Consider the following 10,879-nt stretch of genomic DNA (forward strand, 5'->3'; position numbering starts at 1 on the left):
CGTCATCGGTTTGGGAGTTGCAGAGATCGCCATTCAGGAGGGCTCTCAAGCGTGCATCAGGCTGTTGACAAGTCGCGGACGGCATTCGTGAGTCTTATTGTCATCCCCCTTCTATTGTAAGTGAGGGTGAATTGTGTTTTAAAGTTTTTTATTAAAGTGTGTACGTATTACACCATTGTGTCATCTCTCTGTTCCTGCATGGACATGCCTTGCTTGCGTCCCCTGTGAGTGCGGTTTGCTGCATGGAATAGGAAATCACTGCTGCCGGTCACGTGGGATCCGTGAACTACTGAGGCGGAGTCAAGACACAGTTACAGATTCTCTCCCTTGAATATACAATTTAACATCTTGTAAGTAGGGTTTCTTTGTCCGTTGGTTCTGAGTGGGGTCAAGAGTAGTCGCATACTGCGCAATTGGTGTGTATCTCTTCTGTTTCCCCAGAATCACTGCGGACATCGCTAAAGGGATTTAACCACACCCTGGGACTCTGTGTATAATCCTATACCATCCATCAGAAACCTTCATCTGGGACTTTCATTTGGATCACGGTATCTTGGATATTTATAGCGCCGGGACTTATATTTTGTATTTACATTTGTTTCACAGGTTGGGAAAATCTGTTTATTAGTTCCCTTGGCAGCTTATACACCACTCAGAAGTGGTGTTCACTTGTATTGAGTGTTCACATTTTCATCACTTATTGCTTTTTCACATTATTGTGATTTAATTGCACATTGTAGATTAGCGCTTGTTAAGGGTTATCATTGTTGTTTGTATAGTTTTTGTTCCACCACCCACACAGCAGCAGATCACATTAACACTTTTCATACCATGTCACTATTCACCAGTAGATCACTACGAGGGCTGAATATAGATGGCCTTTTCAATGACACTAATGACCCTATGGATCCCGAGCAAGATAGCCTTGATTCACAGTTTTCCAAGTTGGAGAAACTATTAACTCAGGAGATGAGGCAAACATGGGAGACTATAGCACTCAGAAAATATCTAGAACATAAGAGGATACCAAGAGGCCTTAGAGTCCAAAAACCCCCAACTTCAGATTCTGAGGATGAGGGTTTTCTAAAAGAATGGAATTTCATACTGGATACATGTTCAGTGGATTTGATACAACTACTTTTAAGACGTAGAACTGTCACATTAGACATTTTAGATAAGGAAATCAATCTTATAAAAGAACAATTAGAACCATTTATTGAATTAGCTGAATACAAAACCTTGGAAGAGAAAGTATCCCAAAGAATAGACAAAACAGAAAAGGAGGTCAAATTAAATAAACATAAAAAGTTTATGAGAGACAAAAGGGACTATGATGAAAATAAACAAAGGAACTGGAAAACGGAAAAAACCATCACAATTAGCGAAACAGATAGGGATAAACATCAGGGAACACAATCATCAGGTCCCTCCAGAGATAGAATTGACTCCACTAAAAGCGATAAATCTGAAGGCCAGATAGGAGAAACAAAGGGGGAAGTATTCACCAAACAGGATACAAATCCCTTTATCCATCAAAATAAAACTAAAAAGAAAAACATTAGACGCGATAGAATCAATTCAAGGGAAACTAGGGACTACTTGGATGAACCCCAACCTATAGAACAGCATTATCGTGACAGGTCACCAGTAGATAGACCGCATATAGGACACGATGAGTCAAATCAGAAACAGACTTCTTTTTTAGAACATCGCTCAGGTCGGGCCCCACTGCAAGAAAGATGGAGAGGTCCCAAGACGCAACCAGGCAGACAAAATTTAGAAGGGAAAAGGTCCAGAATAGACGATTTAGAGGGAAGAGAGGAGGGACAAAGAAGAGACAGAGAAAGAAAAAGACCAGATTACGGGAGAAAGTGGTAAAGAGCAATGTATTTAACATTAGCGACACTCCCCTTAAACAGATCGAACTAGATGTCCTATCACGAGGTCTTAATTTTGCCCCTGTAAATGGACCCAATATGTTTAATACATTTGTGGATGTCCATAGATTCCTGAGAAAGATTAGTCTAAAAAAATATTACATGAGAGATGCGGTAAGCAGAGGGGTTGTCACGCCAAGTTTGGCTACTACGCCAAAAATAACCCCACTAACACCCTTCAAAAATGTGTCTACCTTTTACCCTAAAGGAATGAAAGGAAGCTTTGTAGACACTTTCGCTGAGATGGTTATCTCTGACCTAGAAAAAGCCAGTATAGACTTTAAATGTCATAGGCAAAATTTAAGTCAGGAAGAGAAAAAAGCTGTCAAATCCCTCGAATCCAATAAAAACATAGTTATTAAGGCGGCCGACAAAGGGGGAGGGGTGGTAGTGATGAACTCATCATACTACAAAGAAGAGTCACTAAGAATACTGGGAGATACCACCACCTATTTGAAATTAGATAGTAACCCCACAAACTCCTTCAAAGAAGAAATGGTGACTCATTTGAACCATGGTCTTCGGGATGGAATTATCACAACACAAGAACTAGAGTTCTTGTCTATAGAACAACCAAGAATACCAGTGTTTTATTTCATCCCGAAGATCCATAAGAATCTTGAGAGACCCCCCGGCCGTCCCATAATATCAGGGATACGATCGCTGACATCCAATCTCTCCCAGTTTTTAGATTACCTCCTCCAACCATATGTGGTCCAGGTCCCATCCTACCTGAGAGACACCTCACATGTGTTAACCCTGATACAGGACCTAACTTGGAGTAGCGAACTTTGTTGGGTCACATGTGACGTAGTCTCATTATACACGGTGATCAACCATCAGATGGGACTAGATGCTATTGGAAGAGTTTTGGACAAAGATGTGAAGGTAGATGATAATCTGAAACAGTTCATCTTAGATGGGATTAAATTCATCCTGACCCACAACTATTTCAGCTATGACCGAGAGTACTACCTCCAGACATGCGGCACCGCAATGGGCACCAGGTTTGCACCTAGTTATGCGAACTTATTCATGTCCATCTGGGAAGAGGATCATATATGGTCCTCCAACCCGTTCAGTGCAAACCTGGTGCTCTGGAAAAGATATATCGATGATGTGCTGTGTGTCTGGAGGGGGTCATTAGATGAACTGGGAAAGTTCCAAGAATATCTAAATACCAATACATGGAACTTAAGGTTCACATTCAATCATCACAAGTCCACTATAAACTTCCTCGACCTTACCCTGTACATAGTCGATAATAATATTCACACAAGGACATACCACAAAGAGGTTGATGCCAATACATATTTATTGGCATCAAGCCACCATCACCCTAGGTGGCTTCAGAATATCCCCAAGGGCCAAGCACTCCGAATTAAGAGAAATTGCTCGGAAGACTCAGTATACCAGCAACAGGTTAAGGATCTCAAAGAGAAATTCTTGGATAGAGAATATAGAAGTAGTGAATTAGATTTGGCCATCACAGAGGTCAGTAAAATTGATAGAGCCACTCTAATAACAAAAAAAGCCACTACATCAGGGCAAGGGACAGAACAAAAATTTCCCTTTTTCATTACCCAGTATAGTGGGTTGGCTCCAGTTATATCCAAAACATTTAATAAGTATTGGAGTATCCTCCAAAGAGATCCCGTATTAAAAACCTGCCTCCCAGACAAACCCAAGATTGTTTATAGAAGGGCTAGAAATCTGAAGTCCTCTCTAGCTCCGAGCTGTCCTATTGATAATCTCAGGGATCGCCATGTAACTTGGCTAAATGACCTCAAGGGATATTATACATGTCAAAATTGTATTGGCTGTAAGTACAGTGTAAAAACCAAAACGTTTATATCTAGTGTCACTAAAAAGGAATTTGAAATTGAGACATTCATTAATTGTAAAACCAACTTCTGTGTGTACCTCTTGCAATGCCCATGTGGGTTGCAATATGTGGGGCGCACTGGTAGGCCCCTTAAGCGACGATTCGCTGAACACGTGTATAATATTAAGAGGGGCCTTGAGACCCATAGTGTCTCAAATCATTTCAGAATAAAACACAACCAGGACCCACAGGGGTTAATCTGCATGGGCATTGACAATCCAAAAGGTACTTGGCGTGGGGGAGACAGATTAAATCTAGTTTCCAGAAGGGAAAGCTACTGGATTTACACACTTAGGACTCTGTCTCCCCTAGGTTTAAATATTGATTTCGATTTGGCAGCTTTTTTAAAGGACACGTAGAATTCTTATTTTTAATCAGTTTTATTTTTCATCTTATCCATTTCTAAACAAGGTGAGAACAGTATATGCGTTGTGTTATACCTATGGATGTTAAACAGGTATATAACAATATGTATGTTTGTGTTACAATCAAGTATATCATCCACAATGCAATTATACAATCAATATGTTTTAAATATATGCAATGACAATATGTATGTTTGCATGATTAGCATGTTCTCCACAATGCAATTGATCCCAGCAGCCATTTCTAGTAGGTACATATTGCTGCTAATTGCTTAACACCAATATCCATTGTCATCAAGTCCAGAACCTCCCCTTTGAGGGTGGACTTTCTTGTTGTGAAAGGGTATTTAAACACTGCTCCCACTAAGCTCCCCTATCCCCTGAGGAAGTGACGCAGAGTCACGAAACGCGTAGGGAGGAGGAGCTTAGTGTTTGAGCCGGTCCAGCCACCATAGTCCAACTGATGCTGTGAGAGCGCCCTGCACCGTCCTACCGCTGACGTCATCGGTTTGGGAGTTGCAGAGATCGCCATTCAGGAGGGCTCTCAAGCGTGCATCAGGCTGTTGACAAGTCGCGGACGGCATTCGTGAGTCTTATTGTCATCCCCCTTCTATTGTAAGTGAGGGTGAATTGTGTTTTAAAGTTTTTTATTAAAGTGTGTACGTATTACACCATTGTGTCATCTCTCTGTTCCTGCATGGACATGCCTTGCTTGCGTCCCCTGTGAGTGCGGTTTGCTGCATGGAATAGGAAATCACTGCTGCCGGTCACGTGGGATCCGTGAACTACTGAGGCGGAGTCAAGACACAGTTACAGATTCTCTCCCTTGAATATACAATTTAACATCTTGTAAGTAGGGTTTCTTTGTCCGTTGGTTCTGAGTGGGGTCAAGAGTAGTCGCATACTGCGCAATTGGTGTGTATCTCTTCTGTTTCCCCAGAATCACTGCGGACATCGCTAAAGGGATTTAACCACACCCTGGGACTCTGTGTATAATCCTATACCATCCATCAGAAACCTTCATCTGGGACTTTCATTTGGATCACGGTATCTTGGATATTTATAGCGCCGGGACTTATATTTTGTATTTACATTTGTTTCACAGGTTGGGAAAATCTGTTTATTAGTTCCCTTGGCAGCTTATACACCACTCAGAAGTGGTGTTCACTTGTATTGAGTGTTCACATTTTCATCACTTATTGCTTTTTCACATTATTGTGATTTAATTGCACATTGTAGATTAGCGCTTGTTAAGGGTTATCATTGTTGTTTGTATAGTTTTTGTTCCACCACCCACACAGCAGCAGATCACATTAACACTTTTCATACCATGTCACTATTCACCAGTAGATCACTACGAGGGCTGAATATAGATGGCCTTTTCAATGACACTAATGACCCTATGGATCCCGAGCAAGATAGCCTTGATTCACAGTTTTCCAAGTTGGAGAAACTATTAACTCAGGAGATGAGGCAAACATGGGAGACTATAGCACTCAGAAAATATCTAGAACATAAGAGGATACCAAGAGGCCTTAGAGTCCAAAAACCCCCAACTTCAGATTCTGAGGATGAGGGTTTTCTAAAAGAATGGAATTTCATACTGGATACATGTTCAGTGGATTTGATACAACTACTTTTAAGACGTAGAACTGTCACATTAGACATTTTAGATAAGGAAATCAATCTTATAAAAGAACAATTAGAACCATTTATTGAATTAGCTGAATACAAAACCTTGGAAGAGAAAGTATCCCAAAGAATAGACAAAACAGAAAAGGAGGTCAAATTAAATAAACATAAAAAGTTTATGAGAGACAAAAGGGACTATGATGAAAATAAACAAAGGAACTGGAAAACGGAAAAAACCATCACAATTAGCGAAACAGATAGGGATAAACATCAGGGAACACAATCATCAGGTCCCTCCAGAGATAGAATTGACTCCACTAAAAGCGATAAATCTGAAGGCCAGATAGGAGAAACAAAGGGGGAAGTATTCACCAAACAGGATACAAATCCCTTTATCCATCAAAATAAAACTAAAAAGAAAAACATTAGACGCGATAGAATCAATTCAAGGGAAACTAGGGACTACTTGGATGAACCCCAACCTATAGAACAGCATTATCGTGACAGGTCACCAGTAGATAGACCGCATATAGGACACGATGAGTCAAATCAGAAACAGACTTCTTTTTTAGAACATCGCTCAGGTCGGGCCCCACTGCAAGAAAGATGGAGAGGTCCCAAGACGCAACCAGGCAGACAAAATTTAGAAGGGAAAAGGTCCAGAATAGACGATTTAGAGGGAAGAGAGGAGGGACAAAGAAGAGACAGAGAAAGAAAAAGACCAGATTACGGGAGAAAGTGGTAAAGAGCAATGTATTTAACATTAGCGACACTCCCCTTAAACAGATCGAACTAGATGTCCTATCACGAGGTCTTAATTTTGCCCCTGTAAATGGACCCAATATGTTTAATACATTTGTGGATGTCCATAGATTCCTGAGAAAGATTAGTCTAAAAAAATATTACATGAGAGATGCGGTAAGCAGAGGGGTTGTCACGCCAAGTTTGGCTACTACGCCAAAAATAACCCCACTAACACCCTTCAAAAATGTGTCTACCTTTTACCCTAAAGGAATGAAAGGAAGCTTTGTAGACACTTTCGCTGAGATGGTTATCTCTGACCTAGAAAAAGCCAGTATAGACTTTAAATGTCATAGGCAAAATTTAAGTCAGGAAGAGAAAAAAGCTGTCAAATCCCTCGAATCCAATAAAAACATAGTTATTAAGGCGGCCGACAAAGGGGGAGGGGTGGTAGTGATGAACTCATCATACTACAAAGAAGAGTCACTAAGAATACTGGGAGATACCACCACCTATTTGAAATTAGATAGTAACCCCACAAACTCCTTCAAAGAAGAAATGGTGACTCATTTGAACCATGGTCTTCGGGATGGAATTATCACAACACAAGAACTAGAGTTCTTGTCTATAGAACAACCAAGAATACCAGTGTTTTATTTCATCCCGAAGATCCATAAGAATCTTGAGAGACCCCCCGGCCGTCCCATAATATCAGGGATACGATCGCTGACATCCAATCTCTCCCAGTTTTTAGATTACCTCCTCCAACCATATGTGGTCCAGGTCCCATCCTACCTGAGAGACACCTCACATGTGTTAACCCTGATACAGGACCTAACTTGGAGTAGCGAACTTTGTTGGGTCACATGTGACGTAGTCTCATTATACACGGTGATCAACCATCAGATGGGACTAGATGCTATTGGAAGAGTTTTGGACAAAGATGTGAAGGTAGATGATAATCTGAAACAGTTCATCTTAGATGGGATTAAATTCATCCTGACCCACAACTATTTCAGCTATGACCGAGAGTACTACCTCCAGACATGCGGCACCGCAATGGGCACCAGGTTTGCACCTAGTTATGCGAACTTATTCATGTCCATCTGGGAAGAGGATCATATATGGTCCTCCAACCCGTTCAGTGCAAACCTGGTGCTCTGGAAAAGATATATCGATGATGTGCTGTGTGTCTGGAGGGGGTCATTAGATGAACTGGGAAAGTTCCAAGAATATCTAAATACCAATACATGGAACTTAAGGTTCACATTCAATCATCACAAGTCCACTATAAACTTCCTCGACCTTACCCTGTACATAGTCGATAATAATATTCACACAAGGACATACCACAAAGAGGTTGATGCCAATACATATTTATTGGCATCAAGCCACCATCACCCTAGGTGGCTTCAGAATATCCCCAAGGGCCAAGCACTCCGAATTAAGAGAAATTGCTCGGAAGACTCAGTATACCAGCAACAGGTTAAGGATCTCAAAGAGAAATTCTTGGATAGAGAATATAGAAGTAGTGAATTAGATTTGGCCATCACAGAGGTCAGTAAAATTGATAGAGCCACTCTAATAACAAAAAAAGCCACTACATCAGGGCAAGGGACAGAACAAAAATTTCCCTTTTTCATTACCCAGTATAGTGGGTTGGCTCCAGTTATATCCAAAACATTTAATAAGTATTGGAGTATCCTCCAAAGAGATCCCGTATTAAAAACCTGCCTCCCAGACAAACCCAAGATTGTTTATAGAAGGGCTAGAAATCTGAAGTCCTCTCTAGCTCCGAGCTGTCCTATTGATAATCTCAGGGATCGCCATGTAACTTGGCTAAATGACCTCAAGGGATATTATACATGTCAAAATTGTATTGGCTGTAAGTACAGTGTAAAAACCAAAACGTTTATATCTAGTGTCACTAAAAAGGAATTTGAAATTGAGACATTCATTAATTGTAAAACCAACTTCTGTGTGTACCTCTTGCAATGCCCATGTGGGTTGCAATATGTGGGGCGCACTGGTAGGCCCCTTAAGCGACGATTCGCTGAACACGTGTATAATATTAAGAGGGGCCTTGAGACCCATAGTGTCTCAAATCATTTCAGAATAAAACACAACCAGGACCCACAGGGGTTAATCTGCATGGGCATTGACAATCCAAAAGGTACTTGGCGTGGGGGAGACAGATTAAATCTAGTTTCCAGAAGGGAAAGCTACTGGATTTACACACTTAGGACTCTGTCTCCCCTAGGTTTAAATATTGATTTCGATTTGGCAGCTTTTTTAAAGGACACGTAGAATTCTTATTTTTAATCAGTTTTATTTTTCATCTTATCCATTTCTAAACAAGGTGAGAACAGTATATGCGTTGTGTTATACCTATGGATGTTAAACAGGTATATAACAATATGTATGTTTGTGTTACAATCAAGTATATCATCCACAATGCAATTATACAATCAATATGTTTTAAATATATGCAATGACAATATGTATGTTTGCATGATTAGCATGTTCTCCACAATGCAATTGATCCCAGCAGCCATTTCTAGTAGGTACATATTGCTGCTAATTGCTTAACACCAATATCCATTGTCATCAAGTCCAGAACCTCCCCTTTGAGGGTGGACTTTCTTGTTGTGAAAGGGTATTTAAACACTGCTCCCACTAAGCTCCCCTATCCCCTGAGGAAGTGACGCAGAGTCACGAAACGCGTAGGGAGGAGGAGCTTAGTGTTTGAGCCGGTCCAGCCACCATAGTCCAACTGATGCTGTGAGAGCGCCCTGCACCGTCCTACCGCTGACGTCATCGGTTTGGGAGTTGCAGAGATCGCCATTCAGGAGGGCTCTCAAGCGTGCATCAGGCTGTTGACAAGTCGCGGACGGCATTCGTGAGTCTTATTGTCATCCCCCTTCTATTGTAAGTGAGGGTGAATTGTGTTTTAAAGTTTTTTATTAAAGTGTGTACGTATTACACCATTGTGTCATCTCTCTGTTCCTGCATGGACATGCCTTGCTTGCGTCCCCTGTGAGTGCGGTTTGCTGCATGGAATAGGAAATCACTGCTGCCGGTCACGTGGGATCCGTGAACTACTGAGGCGGAGTCAAGACACAGTTACAGATTCTCTCCCTTGAATATACAATTTAACATCTTGTAAGTAGGGTTTCTTTGTCCGTTGGTTCTGAGTGGGGTCAAGAGTAGTCGCATACTGCGCAATTGGTGTGTATCTCTTCTGTTTCCCCAGAATCACTGCGGACATCGCTAAAGGGATTTAACCACACCCTGGGACTCTGTGTATAATCCTATACCATCCATCAGAAACCTTCATCTGGGACTTTCATTTGGATCACGGTATCTTGGATATTTATAGCGCCGGGACTTATATTTTGTATTTACATTTGTTTCACAGGTTGGGAAAATCTGTTTATTAGTTCCCTTGGCAGCTTATACACCACTCAGAAGTGGTGTTCACTTGTATTGAGTGTTCACATTTTCATCACTTATTGCTTTTTCACATTATTGTGATTTAATTGCACATTGTAGATTAGCGCTTGTTAAGGGTTATCATTGTTGTTTGTATAGTTTTTGTTCCACCACCCACACAGCAGCAGATCACATTAACACTTTTCATACCATGTCACTATTCACCAGTAGATCACTACGAGGGCTGAATATAGATGGCCTTTTCAATGACACTAATGACCCTATGGATCCCGAGCAAGATAGCCTTGATTCACAGTTTTCCAAGTTGGAGAAACTATTAACTCAGGAGATGAGGCAAACATGGGAGACTATAGCACTCAGAAAATATCTAGAACATAAGAGGATACCAAGAGGCCTTAGAGTCCAAAAACCCCCAACTTCAGATTCTGAGGATGAGGGTTTTCTAAAAGAATGGAATTTCATACTGGATACATGTTCAGTGGATTTGATACAACTACTTTTAAGACGTAGAACTGTCACATTAGACATTTTAGATAAGGAAATCAATCTTATAAAAGAACAATTAGAACCATTTATTGAATTAGCTGAATACAAAACCTTGGAAGAGAAAGTATCCCAAAGAATAGACAAAACAGAAAAGGAGGTCAAATTAAATAAACATAAAAAGTTTATGAGAGACAAAAGGGACTATGATGAAAATAAACAAAGGAACTGGAAAACGGAAAAAACCATCACAATTAGCGAAACAGATAGGGATAAACATCAGGGAACACAATCATCAGGTCCCTCCAGAGATAGAATTGACTCCACTAAAAGCGATAAATCTGAAGGCCAGATAGGAGAAACAAAGGGGGAAGTATTCACCA

Source organism: Ascaphus truei, chromosome 4 (genome assembly GCF_040206685.1).
Source record: "Ascaphus truei isolate aAscTru1 chromosome 4, aAscTru1.hap1, whole genome shotgun sequence".
Taxonomy (NCBI): domain Eukaryota; kingdom Metazoa; phylum Chordata; class Amphibia; order Anura; family Ascaphidae; genus Ascaphus; species Ascaphus truei.